Source organism: Heteronotia binoei, chromosome 21 (genome assembly GCF_032191835.1).
Source record: "Heteronotia binoei isolate CCM8104 ecotype False Entrance Well chromosome 21, APGP_CSIRO_Hbin_v1, whole genome shotgun sequence".
NCBI lineage: Eukaryota > Metazoa > Chordata > Lepidosauria > Squamata > Gekkonidae > Heteronotia > Heteronotia binoei.
In genome coordinates, this window is record NC_083243.1 from 134,942,428 (window position 1) to 134,961,326 (window position 18,899).

An 18,899-nucleotide genomic window follows, 5' to 3' on the forward strand; every position below is an offset into this window, starting at 1 on the left:
TGGTGGTCCTGAAAAAAAACAATTCTTCATTCAGTGTCATCATTCATTTATTCCATAATGACATACAAAGACCGATGTTTTTTCATAAAAGGATATTTTATGAAATAGTGAAATGTGGCATATTTCCACCTGATAAATGCAGAGACCTGTAAATTCTGAACCCACAGTGACCTTTATTTCTTGTGACCCTGTTTGAGTGATTTATTTATCTTTAAGAGCTGGAGCTTGAAAGCATGTAATATGTTGTGTAGATCTTCAGTTTAAACAAAAATGAAATGTAAACCACTCACATTAGAAAACTTAGCACGAGAAGTATTTTCCTCATTTTAGTTTCATTTTTTTTTAAGTTAATATATGTGATTTTAGAATATGCAATTTTTAAAAACAAAGTGACAAATAGGGAACACTTCAATCATCTCATTAACTACCCCCAAAGAAAATATAAAAGAAATTTCAGCTGTAGGTAAACACTCATGTAGTCAATGAAAGAAAAAATCCCTATGCTTTATTCTGACAATAAAATCAACTGGACTTAAATGTGATGAACTTTGGTTCCGTTATGTTCAAATGTTTTTTTTAGAATATGAAGACCAAATAGTTGTTTCCTTATACTGGTTGGTTTTCTTAAAACACTCATGAATTAATAATCAGTTATTGATTCCTTCAAGAAGCTTTTTTTTTGGGGGGGGGGGTGTCATGTACTGCTTTTCCACTTTGTAGTCAGCCAAAGCCACTGCTTATAATCTTTTTATTGATTATATGATCATAATACAGTTACAAACAATCATTTTAAAATTAAAAATGAGTAATGGCTTTGTGTAGTTAAAAAGTAAAAACACACCCGTTCAAGTAAGACTAGATAATTAATAATTGATTCAGGAATGTTAGCAAGACAGGAAAGAACAAGTGGTGATTAATTAAGCTGGAAGGAGAAGGAAGGGGAAAAACAAAGGAGAAGTAACTCTGAGAAAATATCAGTGCTTTGATTATCTACACAGGACAGTTTGGCACTGCAGTTGCATTTTAGATTTTTTAAAAATCATCTCGATTAGGATGATAAAATACAGAAAATCAACATAGAAAACACTAGAAGGCAATGGACTGAAAGGACTGTCTGGGATTTTCTAATAAAATGAAATGAGTAATTCCAGACTCAACAGCTAGTGTGAAACCGCCTCACATCAACAAAAATGGGATAATAATACTGATCTGCCTTACAGGGCTGTTTTGAAGATTACTGAGCTAAAAGACATGAGTACTCCCCTTCAAGGAAAGCCTACAATTTATTCTTTTATGATTATTTCTACTCCTAGGAGCAACAGGATGTTTGTTAACTCTTGTATTTGTATGCTATTTTACTGCTATTAACAGATCTTACCAACTGCTTTAATCCAGTCTCAGCTATATTCCCTCAGTTACTTACACATCTTGACTCTAACTAGACCTTCCTGGCAACTAACCCCCTACCCCCACACACTCCTATATGTAATTGTTAAGAACATCTTGTTTCACTATATCTGAGTAAGTATGCATGCACACAAAAGTTTATAACTTGAATAAAACTTTGTTGGTCTTAAAGGTGCCACTGGACTCAAACTTAGTTTTGTCTTGAATATTGTAACCTTCTTTTCATTAGCCTTCTCCTGTACTTTCTTGACTCCCTTATTTCTGTTCAGAAATCCACTGCCAGAATAAATTACATTGCAAGTAGTTTTTGGGTGAAATCCACATCCCACTGAAGTAAATTGCAAAGCTCCCACTGATTTTAATGTAGCTGGATTACAACCTTTGACAACATCCAACTACTTCTAGGTTCACTTAGCTGACCTTCTATTCCAGTGAGCTCCAACATAAACTTCACATCTTTACATTTAAGATTCTTTCTGGCTTTTATACCCCACAGCTTTAACTCTTCTGTCTTCCTTCACTTCGTTCTTTTCTGCTTAGGTAGTCTAGAACTTGAATGGCCCTTCTTCCATTCTTCTAGCTACCAGAACTCATCTATAGTTTGTTAATCTATCTTCTGTTATTTCAGCATATTTTCTTTATGAAATCGTTTAATTCAGTGTCTAGGATTGCCAGCCTCCAGGTGGGGCCTGAAAGTCTCTCACTTTTACAACTGATCTCAAGCTGGCAGAGATCAGCTCCCTTGAAGAAAATGGCTGCTTTGAAGGGTGGAATCTATGGCATTGTACCCTGCTGAAGCCCCTCCCCATAACCTGCCCACTCCCAGTTCCACCCCCAAAGTCTCCAGGTATTTTCCAACACAGACCTGGCAACCCTAATCCCACCACCTCTATAGCCTGTACCATAATTTAAGAACATCTACATGTACTTGGATATTGTTTGGTTTTCTGAATCCCTTTTACAGCCCTTCTTTTGTTTGTATGAAAGTTCTTTTGTGACAGGGATTGTCTTATTTATTTGTTGTGTGGTGGCAAAACATATTTCTGGTGCTTTTCCTAATAATAAATAGGAAGAATAGTATACAACTAGGGTTGCCAAGTCTAACTCAGAAAACATCTGGGGACTTTGGGGGTGGAGAGTAAATAGGCTTGATTCCATTTAAAATAACTTGCATAGGAAGGAATACAAGGTGGAGTCTGTATTAAGTAATAGCTGATTAATAATCAGAAACAATTAACAAAAAGAAATAATTATTGTATGGCATTAAATCAATCATATTAACATCCAGCTGTACTTAACAAACGCTCACATCACTGTTGAAGATTATACATAATCTAAATGGAGCCAATAAAATCCTGCTGTCTTCGTATGATGAAAGGACTTTAGGCTGAACTGCTGTGTGACTGAATACTAATTTCACAATTGCCTAGTGTTGGGTTCGCTTGTTTTTTATTGACTTTGGAGGTGGAGGAGGAGATTTTCACATTCCCTAAAATAAATAAGTAAAAATACAGCAGGACAGTTACCCTGAATACAATCTTCATTTCCTTGTTCCCCAAGCAGCTGCACATCCTTTGTACTCTCTTTCTCTCTCTCTCTCTCTCTCTCTCTCTCTCACACACACACACACACACAGAGCAGCACCTCATTGTGAGCAGTCATGTTGTTTTGCTGGCTCACTCCGCCCCCATTCAGCCTGGCCCTGTCTCCAAGATTTAAAGGCACAGACACACCCAGGGTCGGTGCATGGGAGTAGGCAAACTAAGTGACTTCCTAGGGCATCAGCTCACAGCAGGGATGGAGAGCAGGGGCAGGCGCCCCCTCCCTGTCCCTGCTTGTGCCATCTCTGAGCCTCCAACTCATTTTTTCTTGGCTCTGAGGGGTTGGAGGAGCTCCCCTGATCCTTCAGAGCCAAGAAAGAATGGGGCTTCCCCTGCCCAGCATGCTCCAAACTTGGAGAGCTATGGGCAGGGGATGTGCTGAGTGCCCAGTGCAATGACGTCACCTCTGGTGCGAAACTGCCTCACATCAACAAACTGCCTCACATCTGGGTGACGTCATCACGCTGTGTGCGCACTTTGCATGCGTGCAGTAAGTTTTCTCCTGGAGGGGGGTGCATGTTGGGGTTCTGCTTTGGGTGCCAAAACCCTACATGCTGGGGCTGGACACATCATCTAAAAAGCATGCCTTTCCAAGCTTCTTTTAGCATTTTGAAGTGGAAAGGCACATGGTGGCTGTGGGGTGGGGTTTCCCCCTGCCAGCCACCTGACTTGGGCCAGTAAGTAGCCTGCAAAAGCTGGAACCTGGGGATTGGTAAGCCTAGTATATACAGGCAGCTTGATCCAGATCTAGGTGATACACTCCACATATTAGGATTTTTTTTTAAATATAAGACCAAAAAGAATGACACAAGCTGAGAGCCTATCTTGTTGCTCTTTTTAGCATGCCATAGCATAGGAACAAAACCCTTTTGATACAGCCAGACATTTTTACTGCAAGACCTATGCTGTTGAAATTACATGGATTCCCAATACATCCCTTGAAATCCATGCAGGAACAATTGCCATTACATTCAGTTTACATTAGTAACTGTTAAGTAGTGGGTTCAGGTGCTAGAATGATTTCAGCATAGCTCTTTATTTTGCAAGAACACTCTGAAAACACAAGCTCTGAAAACATGCTGAAAATGCAAGCTGCAACTATATACACAAAAATTCCACCCAAAACACACCTCCAGCAATAAAAAGCCCAATAGAAAAACAGTCACTTGGATCCTTTATTTGCATGGGCTTCATTCAAATGGATATTTCCTTATTAGCTGGCTCCGCAAGAGCAGCCAATCTAAGTGCAGCTGCCAAGAGCCTCTCAAACAAAGGGCCTTTGCTTATAGCTCCTGATACACTACAGTAACTAATGCCTGCAGCATTTCAAATATGATCCTTTATGTAGGGGCCTTTTAACATTAGCCTCTGAAATGTAATAAACTTTTGCATTTAACAATTAGAATTTTGAAATCTGAGTAGAAATATATACCCAAGTTCAGCAGCATCACTAGGGCGGGGCCAAGGGGGCCATCGGCCCTCCCACAGAGCATTCTCATTGGCCCCAGGCACTGACCCATGGTCCCCCCCAACAGGAAGGGGCTGGCCCTGGGACTAGAACGCTGCGCTGCTGCTGTGTGTGGGCTGGCCGGGATTCTGAAACCGGGGCCGCGCTGCCGCCGGCTCAGCTAAAAGCGTGTGGGTGAGTGGGGGAAACTTAAATGCTGCAAAACTGGTATCTTGGATTACAGATGAGGGAGGGGCCATGTGAAGTGGGCGGGGTTGTGTGCGGAGGGGGTGATGCAGCCCTCCAAAAGGGGTGATGCCCAATGGGGGGGGGTGACTTGAATCAGTTACACCCCAGGGTGCAACCCACCCTAGTGACGCCTCTGCCCAAGTTGCAGGTCAGCAAGGAATGGTGGGGTCATCTTATTTTTCCTTCTCACATTAATTCCTCTTTCTCTTCCCTCAAAGCCCGGAGTGTCTCCCCTGGCTTCCTTCTGATCTTCTCACCCACCAGCCAGTCTACCTTTATCTGCACTCTATTTTCAGTTTTTCTGTCTGGTGGCCTCTGAGAAATCTCTATATGGTTCTGGCTATGTGGTTCTGAGAGCCAATTTGGTGTAGTGGTTAAGAATGGCAGACTCAAATCTGGAGAACCGGGCTTGATTCCCCCACTCCTCCACATACAGCCAGCTGGGTGACCTTGGGTCAGTCATAACTCTCTCAGAGCTATTCCCCTCGAGCAGTTCCCTCAGAGCTCTCTCAGCCCCATTTACCTCATACAGTGTCTGTTGTGGGGAGAGATAGGGAAGGCAACTGTAAGCCACTCTGAGACTCCAAGTGAAGGGTGGGGTATAAATCCAACTCTTCTTCTTCTTGCTAGACCAGGCCAGGCCCAGTTCTTTGGTGCTGGCCACTGGGCTGGGCCCAACTGTGCAGTGGGGAATCTGCAAGGAGTTGTGATGGGGCACCTCACTTTCCCCCTCTGGCCCCCTCCCCAGCTGCCCTATCCTGACTTTTCTATTTCCTTTTCTCCTTCCCACCCACCCAACTACCTCTCCATCTTTAGTAGTTTTTTAATTTCCTTCATTCATACTCCACCTTTCTCCACAGTAGGAATCTGAATCAGCTTACATCATTCTCCTTTGTTCCATTTTATTCTTACAATAATCCTGTAAGGTAAGTGTAACAAGGTAAATTTAATTAGTCCCCTCTAAAATGATCACACAGGTTGCATCAGTTTTTCAATATTCTCTTTCAGAAATGGCACTTTAGGCACACTTAAACAGTTAAACTGTGTTCAGATTTGAACAAACTGGCAGGGAAGAGAATTGATATTTGCATAGTGTTTAGGATTTGGAAGTGGTAGACAGAAATTTAAATATATTTAAGAACTGCATCTTATGTGTAGAATACATAAGAGATATTTTGAGACTTAAAGCTGTTTGCTTTCACTGGAGGTATTACAGATGTTACTCTTTTGCTTAGATATTACTTGTTCTTGATTTCCTTAAGGTTCCTTTTGAATTTAACATTTCTTGGTCACACAGACTTGAGAATGTACTCAGCTTTATCCCTTTGTATTTAAGATTAGGGTTTTCCTACTAGACCCTCTTCTCTGGCAAGATAATAATTATCTTCTCTTTAAGATCAATAATCTGGGATTTTAGTGTGTTTAGGGCCTTTCAATGCTACTTCAAACCATTTACCAAACCCTTATCTTCCAGATTTACAGTCTCTTCACGCTGGAAGTTAATTCCCTTCTCAAATTGTGTTTCTTGGTTTTACACACAGAGACTGATTAAACCAGGGGTGTCAAACATGCAGCCCTGGGGGCCAATTCAAGCCCTTGGAGGGCTCCTATCAGCCCCCTGAGCAACTGGCTGTCATCTGCTTCCTTCTCTCTCTCTCTTGCTTCCTTCTGCATAATAGCTTGCTTTGCCAGGCTTAATTGCACAGGAGCTACAGAGCAAACCTCTGTTTTCTCCATTGGCTGAGACTCCTCCCTTGGGGAGAAAAGGGGACAGGCAAAGCTTGCTTTTCCAGCTCTCTCAATTGCACAGCAGAGCTACTGAGCCAAGCCTCTCTTCCTTCTATTGGCTTAAGCTCCTTCCCCTCCTAGTCCTGAGGAAGAAAGGAATCTCTATGTTCTGCATTGGCAAAGGCTTCTCCCTTGGGGAGGAATAGCTTGTTTTGCCAGGCTCTCTCAATCGCATAGCAGAGCCAAGCCTCTCTTCCTTCTTTTGGCTGAGGTATTATTGCAAATGCTTTGGGTCTCCTTCTTAGATGGAGAAATTAGCAGCAATACCCAAATACAGCTTTTAATGAGCTGGGTTCTTTAACCGATAATACGAAGGTCAGGTGAACAGGAAGAGAAAACTCCAGTCAAAAGTTCAATTAAAATGCTTTATTTGAAATATATGTAGGTGTTTGCAATACAATCACTAATTAAAACACAAATTATATAATCATATACACAAGGCCTAAGAAAAGGAATGAGAAATAGTGAATGCCAGGGAAGGACAAGACAAGGACAGGGACTTTCCTGAAGAGCAAACGTCCATGGAGCAAAGGAGAAATAAGAGGAGAGCGTGCACGACCAGAGTGACATGCTCAATAGACCCCATCGCAAAGGGTAATGTGGGGCACAAACTGTATGAAGGCGCCTTACAGAATGCACACCATAGTGAGGTTTAGACCTAGTTGATATAGGGTTTCAGAAGGGTGGAGACCCTCCTGTCAATATGGCAACCAGGATGGTTATTGATAAGACTAATTAACGGATCTCCAGGTAGGTACAATGACAGGGCTGACTCAGTAATGTTTACCCAGCCGGGTGAAAATGATGCAGGATATAATTTTGAGAGGTAAATTAATTTAGGGTGATACCCTGAAAAGAGGTAAACATAGCAGATAGCAGCAGAAATCCAGGTGTCAGACATTGCCAAAGAGTAGATGAGACAAGGGTTGAGTGACAGCATGAGTCAGGAATCAGATGGGCAAAGACAGAGACAGGATGCTACTTACCAATGGAACTCATAATCTAGTCACACAGCTGAAAAGGGGTAAATAGACCAGGAAACTGTCTCTGTTGCAATCAGAACCAGGCTGCAGCGTGTTTCTGTGCAGTTACACAGAGAGGGAGAGAAAGAAGTGTTCTCTCTTGGCCTGTATTCTGACAAGCATCCATTTTGGTATACTGAATTTGAGGTCCCCTTGGCTCTGGTGGGGTACCCCTAAGAGACAGGCAGCGTCGCATGGTCACAGAGGCTCCTCCCCCCCTGGGGAAGGAAGGAAAGAGCCAGAGCTTGCTTTGCCCAGTTCCCTGGATCCCATGGGAGAAATACAAAGAAAGCATCTTTAAAACCAATGAGTGCTGTTTTAAGCATGCTTTAAGTTTTTTAAAAAATATATTTGTGTTTGTCTGTGTTCCTTATCAAATTTATATCTCTGCTACCGAATCTTTAATAGCTACACACATGGCCCAACCCGACACAGCACGGCCCAACAAGGTCTCATTTATGTCATGGCCCTCATAAGAAATGAATTTGACACCCCTGAATTAAACTATTGGAACAGTCTCCTTCAAAGTCTATCCTTCTTCCAAAGTCACACCACACTGTCTCTGAAACAGACTCCACTTTTCGGACTCTTCTCACACCAGATAGTCTTCCAGGCCACCACTTTCTCCAACAAACTCTGCAACTGCCTAATCATAATTCGCTTCTCTACAGTTAGCTGCAGTTCTCCAATCACAGTGAGTTCCATAAGCTGTCAATCAGTTCACCTACCTCTCTCTCTTCCAGGCAGCACTGACTATAATCATGCATCTGCTTGCTGGGCTGAGAATGTGTAACTCACCCAAGGTCATTCATTGAATTTCCATGGAACAGTGGGAGATCAAATCTGGATTTCCCAAATCCTAGTCTGAAACTCTAAGCACTGCCATACTGCCTTGTGTGGTATAGCAGCTGTTGAAAAGAGGCAAATTGCTGGCGTGTGTGATATGAAGTTGCCAGTGGCTGCTGAAGGGCTTGGTTCTTATAAATCATGCATCTGCTTGCTAGGCTGAGAATGTGTAACTCACCCAAGGTCATTCATTGAATTTCCATGGAACAGTGGGAGATCAAATCTGGATTTCCCAAATCCTAGTCTGAAACTCTAAGCACTGCCATACTGCCTTGTGTGGTATAGCAGCTGTTGAAAAGAGGCAAGTTGCTGGCGTGTGTGATATGAAGTTGCCAGTGGCTGCTGAAGGGCTTGGTTCTTATAAATCCTCCCTGCAGAGCAGGGAGAAGTAGAACAAGGGTGGACTGGGAAGCCAAAAAGCCCTAGAAAACGCCCTGACCCTTCCTCCCCTTTCACTGATGAAAATTCAGGCTTGAAGGCTGGCAATACTGTTGTGAATGCCTAGCAACCCCCTTAATGGCCACTGAGAGGGCTTTTGTTTCTTGCAGGTGTTGTTTCTCTTCTTGGGGGGGGGTGTTTAACTCCTCAATGTACTTTGTTTCAGATTTTTCCACATGCATGGGGCTTTTTTTAGGTTTGTAGTAGGGGGTGTGTGTTTGGTATAAACCAAACCAAATAAATACCCTCCAAAATACAGACTGTGGTCTTTTTAAATGCCTTCTCCAAGTTGTGTCTGAATAAAAGACAAATAATATTGGTTTTTATTCAGTCTCAGCTATGTTGGTAGCTGAATCAGAATAGAGAATCTGTATTTGGCTGAACAAACACCCGAAAAATGCAGATAATTTTTTTGGGGGGGTGGGGGGGGGCACTCATTCTGCAAAAAGCAGACTGTGGTCTCTCTAAATGCCTGAGTTACTTGCCAAGTTGTGTTGCTGTGGTATGGGCGGGCTTGGAGACCTCTTTAAATGACTTCTCAAAGTTGGCCTGTGCCACTACCACCATGGCAGCAGCACAACTCAGTGAGTGAACTTTTCCCCCTCCACTGAAAGCAATGGAGGATGGGGGCACCTTGTTTTGGGTCCATAGAATTGGATACTTGGTCCAGTTTTTTTTAAATGTGGGTGGTTTTTGAGAGGCATCAGCAGTTATGATGCAAATTTGATGCCTCTACCTCAAAAAGCAGTCTCTCCAAGCCCCAAATATCCCAGACTGATTCTCAGATGGTCCCCATAGGGTATAATGGAGCCAAATAAATTCAGGTTCCCTGAATATTTAGCCAAATCCCAATACCATATCCATTTTGGAATTTGGGAATATCAAGAAATACTAATATTTTCCAGGTCCAATAGACCCGAATCCAGAGGGGGAAATATTTTCCCCCTGCACACCCCCTAGTCTGGTCTGTACATTGCCTCAATATCTGGATGTAATATCCACAGAGGGGGTCATGTTGAGAATTAATTATATTGACAAGCAGAGGACCTGCAAGAGTTTTTTGGGGGGAATCACATTTTCCCCTCCCCCATTGTTTCCTCTTTGCCTTCTCTGACTGCCACCATAGCCTCTCTTTTCCTGCTTCCATATATACTTCCCATCCATCAGTCAACATCTCTTTATTTGACCCGTCTCCCATCTTCCTCCCACAGCAGCCTCCACCTAAGAAACCTGGTATCAAATCACCCAAAGGTCAAAGCAGCCCTGGAAAGGGTTCTGTTCCATCCCCCTACCTTTTACTGACAGAAACCAAGGCTTGAAGGCTGGCAATACTGTAATTGTTGCCTAGCAACCCTTCACAACTGAAAGGTAATTTATTTCTTACTTCTATAGGCACTGCTATTATTTTTGGAGCAGTTAACCTCCCAATATATTTATTTTCTGAAAGTATAGGGCTTTTTTCAGGTTTGTAGAAATTACTATCTTGTCTGTTCATGGCTCCAGTCTCTGGATTTATCAGATTTGGGCATGCTGAGAATTAGATATATTGATGATAAACATAACGGAGATGTGGAAAATGCATATTTGGATAGCAGTCTTTCTTGGTACTTTCCTGCTGGTTTTAAATTCAATCACTAAAGGTAATTAGAAACAAGAAGAACAGTAACTTCTTTATTTAATATCAGCATGGTTATAACTCACAGGTTCTGAATGTCATCAACAATTCATACAATTAAGTCCAGATGACTATGTATATCATCTCATGCCATAAAAATCATATGCTCATATACAAATGGCTCCTCTCCCTACAGGGACCTTGTGCCATCTTATTCTAGATTTCTGACATATCAGCCTGCAGAATATCTGTAATACTATTGGTTATATGCCCTGAGATCACAGTGAAGATTACTGGGTTGCAGAGCTGCAACTTTTTTACATGGCAGAGTTAACCTCTCTGATGACAGACAGGGCTTAGGCTTGGGCTAAGCAGCCAGTACTGAAAGGGAACTTAACTTTTTGACCAGTCCTAAAAAAGTGTACCACGTAGAAACCTGCAGTGGGTCTAGTAGATCTTACTTATTATAGTTTTTTTTTAAAAAAAATATTGCATGCCTTAGAATTCCATTTCTTAAATTACACCAAGTATTACTATGGCCTTTCTAATTATGCGTTCTGCATATTTGTCGGAGAATTTCAGTAGTCACCCATTGTCCACAAACAGATGACACTATGGGATGAAATGATAAATATATGAATCAACTTACTTATTTGTTTACTTCATCCCCAACTTTATCCCCAGTAGGGACCCAAAACAGTTTGCATCATTCTCCTTGCCTCCTTTCTATCCTCACAAGCCTGGGAGGCAGGTGCATGTATGGCCCAAGATCATCCAGCAAGCTTCCAGGGCAGAGTGGGGATTCAAAACTGGATCTGCCAGATCCCAGTCCAACATTCTAACCATTACATAACATGAATCTCACTTAAATCTTGTGGAAGCCATTTCTGCCTGCAGAAGGTAAGCATGATTACTGGCAATTCCCCCTTCCACTACAGACTCTAATACAGTACTGGAATTCACTGGTTCCTAAGGGCACACTGACCTCTGGGGCATTATTTCAAGAGGCACTTATTAAGATCAGCTTGTATGATACTAGACTGAATCTACTATCCCTATGTAAAATATGTTTTAAGTATATAACCTAAATAGGAACACAGTTAAGATTAACAATACATTAAAACAATATACACAACAAGCAGGAACCCACAAAGACAGGGGTGTCAAATGTGTTGGCCAGGGGTCTGATCTGGCCCCCACAGGACTTCTATCAGGCCACGAGCAACTGGCCATCGCCTGCTTCCTTCTCCCTCTCCTGCTTCCTTTGGTCACCATTTTTGAGGGAATTAAAAGAGGCTGCTTTGCTTGATTGCCTCAATCACAGGGGAGAACTACAAAAAGCACCTTTAAGATCAGCACAGTTTTATTCAAGGTAAGAACTTTTTGCCTTCCTATAGAGTTAGTGTGTTTGTATCTTGTTAAGTTTGTTTTGCCAGGGCTCTCCTAGGTGCAACTGAGTTTCCTCCCCTTTTTCACTGTATTCATGCCCTCATAATCCAGGTTTTCTCAATAGAAAAGCTATTTGAACTATTTAGATGAGGAATAGCAACAAGCTACCAGTGAGGTTGATTAGGGTGAGAGTGTGTGTCCAGAACATTTCCTTTGTAGACTGGGGATTCTGAACCTAAGCTTCCCGGATAGTAGGCTGATACTGACTACTATAAATGACTGTCTCTCTGTTCTTGCACTGCCTTATAGGAATTGGAGGGGGGGGGTTGGGGGGAGAGACTATAGTTTTGTAGATAAACATAGTCCTCAGTCTGTGTCATGGTGCCTTCACATGGTGCCTCACAATGCCCAGCCATTTCATGCTTTCCCCTGGGTCCTAGGGCACAGAACATTGACCATGTAATTTCTGTAATGTAGTTTTGCAACTTACAGATACACACCTGAACAACATACTCAAGATTGCTACAGCACAGACATTGTCTCCAGATTTTGATGCAATAATTCAGAGCAAGAGGTGTCAGTTATCAGAGACTGTTATACAAAATATTGCAAGCATGCTAAAGTTTTAAGTGTGTTTTATTTTAATTTTTAAAAACTATTTAGTTATGTTTCTCCGTGCCCTATAAAGTTATATCTCTGCTACCTGGCATTACATTTTATGACACATGTGGCCCAGCCCAACAAGGTCTCATTTATGTCAGATCCGGCCCTCATAACAAATGAGTTCTATACCCCTGCACAAAGACTTGTGCAGGTGAAAGCCCCATAGTCTCTCCCATTTTTCTACTTTCTTTACAGTTGCCAACCTAGAGGTCTCTTGGAATGAGAATGGATCCCCCAACTTTAGGGTTGCCAGCTCCAAATTGGGAAATTCCTGGAGATTTGAGGGTGGAACCTTGGGAGGGAGAGTTTGGGGAAGGAAGCCATCTCAGTAAGGTATAATGCTATAGAGTCTACCAAACAGGCATTTTCTCCAGGGGAACTGATCTGTCATCTGGAGAACAGCTGTAATTCTAGGTGATCTCCAGCCCCTATATAGAAGTTAGCACCTGCTGAGGTAGATTAGGCTGAAAGTACATGACTGGTCCAAAATCACTCAGTGAGCTTCCAAAATGCTATGGAAATTTGAACCTGGGTCTCACAGACCCTACCCTGAAACTCTAACCACTACATCACACTGGCTTTTGCTGTTGAGCAGTAGCAAGCAGCTGGGCCTAGTTGAGTCATGCAAATTAGGTATGAGAGCCAGTTCTGTGTAGTGGTTAAGTATGTGGTCTCTTATCAGGGAGAACTGGATTTGATTCCCCACTCCTTCACTGCACTTGCTGATGTGACCTTGAGTAAATCACAAGTTCTCGCAGAGCTGTTCCTCTCAAGAGCAGTTTCTGTCAGAACTCTCTCAGCTCCACCTACCTCACAGGGTGTTTGTTGTGGGGAAGGGAAGGGAAGGGAAAGGAGATTGTATCGTCACACAGTTACTGCAAGGCCTAGGGTTGCCAACTTCCAGATGGGACCTGGATATATCCCAGAATTGCCACTGAACTCCAGACATCTGTGCCCCTGGAGAAAATGGCTGCTTTGGAGGGTAGACTGTATGATATTAAATCTGGCTGAGGCTTTTCCCCTCCCCAAATCCTGCTCTCCCCAGACTCCAACACAAAAATCTCCAGGAATTTCCCAACATGGAGCTAGTAACCCTAGTCAGAAGAAAAAAACCAAACAACAATAAATAATGTACAAAAAACCACGGTTCTGTGTATCAGTGTCTATTAATCAGGGCTTTTTTGTAGAAAAAGCCCAGAAGGAACTCATTTGCATATTAGGCTATATCCCCTGACATCACCATTGTTTCACACAGTGCTTTTTTGTAGAAAAAGCCCAGCAAGAACTCATTTGCATATAAGGCCACAGCCCTTGGTGCCAAGCCAGCCGGAACTGCGTTCCTGTTCCTGCTCCAAAAAAAGCCCTGCTATTAACTATCAGTGATAGACACTGATACACAGAACCATGTTTTTTTGTACATTCTTTGTTATTGTTTAAACACAGTTGTTGTTTTTTTCTTCTGTTCTGCACTGTATAGCCACTTGCTTTCCTTACTCAGTAACCCTAGTCAGGCTTGACCTCAAGAACTCCTCCTTCAAAAGCCAAACTATGTCTGGAAAGGGCCCTGCCCCCTTCCCTGGCCTTTTGCTGACAGGACCAAGTCTGGAATCTGTGGTTGCCTAGCAAAGGCCACTGAGACAATCCATCACTTAAAGCTACATGTGCTTCTTTTATCATTTTCTGGTTTTATGGGCCCCCCTCATTTGTTTAAGATTTCACTTTTTTTTTTCCTGAAAACCTGGGGCTCAGGTTTGTAGAAAGATTTATCTTGCTGGTTCAGAGCTCCAGTTAACAAATTTAACCATCCAAAGTTTTGATCAACTTCACTATTAGTAGATAGATGTATTCTGATATAACTAAAGTCCACTAGGAAATTGCACAATGTTTCGTTGTCTGTAAATTAACAGTTTATTAGTTTTAGATCATGAAACAGTACAATTATAAATAATACAAGTATAAATAAAACATGAATAGGCTGATATTGTCTAGATGTCCGCCAGAATATATATATACATGCACACACACATTCATATATATGTAATATATATATCAAAGGAAGGTATTATAATATAAATAAACAAACAGTGCCAACCTTCTATCATAGGTGTAAATCACTAACAATTTTAGGAATTTCTTGTTGAGCAGTTAAGATATTCCAGTACTTTTAATAACTAGCTTTCTGCCATGCAGAACTCATTCTTAATCATATTGTAATTTTCACTGCTTATTTGTAATAAAATATTTGGCCAAATATGCTCTTTTCCTCCCCCACCCCCCAAAATGAAAATCAGTTAAGACTTCATGCCTACAAATATACACAATAGAAGTTCACTCAATTGCATACTTTTTTCATTCACAGTTCTCTATTAAATAGAATATAAGAATAATTAGCTTTCATATAATACTTTTTAGCATGTTCAAACACTTCACATGCATTAGTTCAGTAACATTCTCAACAATTTTATAAGAATGATTACAGAAGAGAATCTAGTAGGGAGCAAATTGCCTAAGGGCACCTCATGAATTCATCAAACAGGATTTAGTCTGTGGACTTCCTAACTCACAGCTCACACTCTTAAACAGTGCACCCAGGATCAGGGTGCACTTCTGCGCATGCCCCATGGAAATGTCCACAATCTAGCAGAAATTTCTATGGAGAGTGCAAAGAAGTGCACCGATTAAATTATACTGGGAGCAGTATTCCCTTTAAGCTGAGTTAGTGTGAGCTAGCTCATAGATTTTTAGCCTCCAGCTCACACATTTTTGTCTTTGCTCAGGAAAGATTACCCCAGAGCACAATAATCTATGCAGTAGCTCACAAAGTAGAATTTTTGCTCACAAGACTCTGCAGCTTAGAGGGAATATTGCCTGGGAGCACTGTACACCTTTTCTGAAGCGATAACCATACTGGGCATGTAGTTTGTGTGGAGCATAGCTAAGCATTTCTATAATTAAGGAATCTTACTTTAAATACCATATAATGTCTTCTTTCATGTAGATTTTGAACAACAGAGTTGAAAAATATCAACTTAAAGTATATGGATGGAGTTGTTTTTTTGTTTTTTTTAAGTTTCCATTATCCGTGGCTATAATCTTCACTGGATTCAAGAGTAATTGGTTTGCTAAACATAAAGGAAGTCTGATTTTAATTTGGTATCTACATTCTCATATTCTTTTTATAGATTATTTGAAGTTATCACCAGAATCTTCTTTCACTCGTACATAAGTGAAAGTTTTATCTTACTTTGGATATCACAAAAATAATTTATTACTAAGGAAACAAAACCTTTTGTCTCTCAATATATTTTGTCAGGACAGCTGTGGTATTTCAGTGCAAGCACCAAAGCTGCAATGATCTGGGCTGCAATCAACTATTTTTAATAGGAAATTTTTACAGACTTTTAATAAGATCCCCTAACATAATTTATGAAGAGAGGTTTTGAAGTGAAGAGGTATTGTTTGGCAAGTGTTCTTCATCTAATCTCAGGAAATTTAAATAAAAGAGGGCTCATTTCCTCTAACTTGGGATTTCTTCCACACAAAAAAGGTTAAGAAAAACACCTGCTATATAAGTTACAAAATAAGAAAGTTTATTCGTAGTCCAAGCAAAATACATTTTAAAAAATCTGAAGACAAAAAGCTCTGGGAATGCCAAATCTTATTGGTTTTATTTACTAATATTTAATAACAATATAGTTATTAATTTTATCCTGCCAGGGAAGCATCAGTGTATTTTTGCTTACTATTCTAATACAGGTGACAGGGCAGCTTAAGGAATGACAAATAAATTGAAAATGTTGCTTTTCCCCAATCTTATAATGTCAGAGCAATCACAGATTCTAAAATTATGCAGATGCAACAGATGGTCAAACCATAACCAGCCTAATAATTTGCTTGCTGAGTGCAGAAAATTCAGGACACACAGTTACTATTATAGAACATATGATCCAAGACTGAATAGGTCCAAACACCCATAGGGAGGTTTCGCTTCTCCTGTTTTAACAGTAGCCACTTCAAATTAAGTAGCTTTTTAAAAAAGTCAGTGAGGATTCAAAAGCAGTTTACAGTGTGCAATCAAGGGATTTTATTAGGAAAAATAATATACCTCTATTTGGCATGTGCTATATCCCTCCCCCACCACACATGCCTAATGGTTGGTTGGTTTGCTCCTCTGATACAGCCAAGTGTCTATTTACACTTCTTTCCTGCCCCCTAGAAGAGTGTTGCATGAGGGGGTGGAATTTCTGTATCCAGAACTGTGGACAGGAGGGGCTGAACACTTAACTAAACACATGTTGATAATGACAGAAGTGACAGCACAGAAAATCATGTTGAACATAGTGAGGGAGGATGCTTGAGCACAGCAGTATGCAGGTAGCTTTCTAGAGTAAAAACTCAGAACATATGGAGGTCAGAACCATAGTATTACAGTGCAATCCTTAAGAACACTTTCCTGAGAATAAATCCCATTAAATAGACATGAGCAGGATTCTAAGTCAACCTGCTCATAATTGCTGTCATCAACATCATCACGTTGTTATTTGTTAACTTTGTGATCAGTATGTCATAAGTAGTGTAATCAATAAGTACATTAAAGCTACAGGCTTATTATGTATATTCATTTCTAAGTTTCACATACCACGGATAAAGACTTATCCCTGCCTTTACAAGTGTACATACTATAATAAAACTATTTTGTCCCTTGTGGACAAGTTACATAGGGACCACACAGTGTAGCATCCAGACCAGAATAAAGGAACATGAAAGACACTGCAGATTTGGCCAACCTGAAAAATCAGCAGTGGCTGAACATAGCCTACTCAAACAGGACACAGTATCTTACTCCAAGACACTGTAATGCTGGACAACACATCCAATTACCATCCACAGAGAAGCCACTGAAATCCATAAACATAAACACAATTTTAACAGGAAGGAGGGAAGTTTAAAAATGAATAGGGCATGGCTTCCAGTCCTGAAAAAACACAAAATGCCCTACAGTTTACAACAGCACTACAGATAAGATCAGAATTTCTATAGCCAATCCATATACAAAAGAACCCCCTCAGGTAAGCTCCACCATTAGCATATCACAGCCCAGGAAGCTACCACATGATAATGACTCAGCCCTACCCCACCTGCCTGAGTAGATATAAATTACCTGCCTACCAACTTCTTCTCAATTTGACCCAGAGAGAACTCCAGTTTTCTGGGTTACACCTCTGAGGATGCCAGTCACAGTTGCTGGCAAAACGTTAGGTCTCACAATTCCAAGACCACGGCCACACAGCCTGGAAAATCTACAGCAACCAATATTTTGTCCCTTGTTTGGACCAGAAATACAAATGTGAAGAAGTGCGATGAGTTCATCGACTTCAGTGGCTTCCCCCACCCCATTTCAGCCCTAACCTCAGATAATATAACATCAGACAAACAGTGCTGACTAAAAGATAACATGCCTAATACTTTCAAAAGGAAAAACACACAATCCTCTTATAACTCAAATGTTTGGTAAATGCACAAGAAATCAGATTTAGTAATTTGAACACCAATCTAAAGAGACAGTGATCTAAAGAGACTTTTAAAAAAACCCTTTGCTTTACCTTGATTTCTAAGGAAGGTCCATTTTGAATGTTCCTAGAATTACTAGGTTTTGGAAGACTGAGGTCGGCCAAATTACACAAAGAGGAAAGGACTGATGTATCTTAAAAGGGGTTTCATATTTAAGAATTCTTACACCATATTTAAGGATTCTTATACCAGCTCACCTGATGAATAGCTCCAGATATACCTATAGGTAACCAGGAATACAAAAACAATCATACTAGATCAGTTCTAGGACTGCAGGCTGTCTTCATGACAGTCAACCAGCACATCATAAAGAGAAGTACAAGTGGCCTGCAAGAAATAGAGATGGGAGAACTTAGTCCCCCGTGAAAATTTTATCATAATCTCCAGTGTGATAGTTGGAGACTGGTTTCTGTGAGAAGCTTTATGAGTTTGCTTTCTTTTCAAGTTTATAGTTCCTAAGTGGGAGAGGGCCTTTTTCAGCATCCACATTCCACTATAGAAATCTTCCTGATCCATTCATCCTTGTTAGTATTAGTGGACTCTGACGACCTGTCAGGTTATTGCATTCCACTGCAGGGCTGCCTGGCAAGTTAGGAAAGCAGTTTAACATTCTTCTCAGAAAAGCTATTGTGAGGTCATACACTAACTGTGCTGCTGTGATACAGAGTGGTGGTCTTTTTCAACTTCTGGTCTTTAAAAATCAGCATCTATCATTTTCTTGGCACTAAATGAATGTCAAAAAATACTATTTAGAAGTAGTAAAACAAGGAATAGACACTTCCTCAATTAGAGAACAATGGAGACAAACACACTGAAATAAATGTTACAGAAGATAAACATGCCATAAACAATGCATATTAACA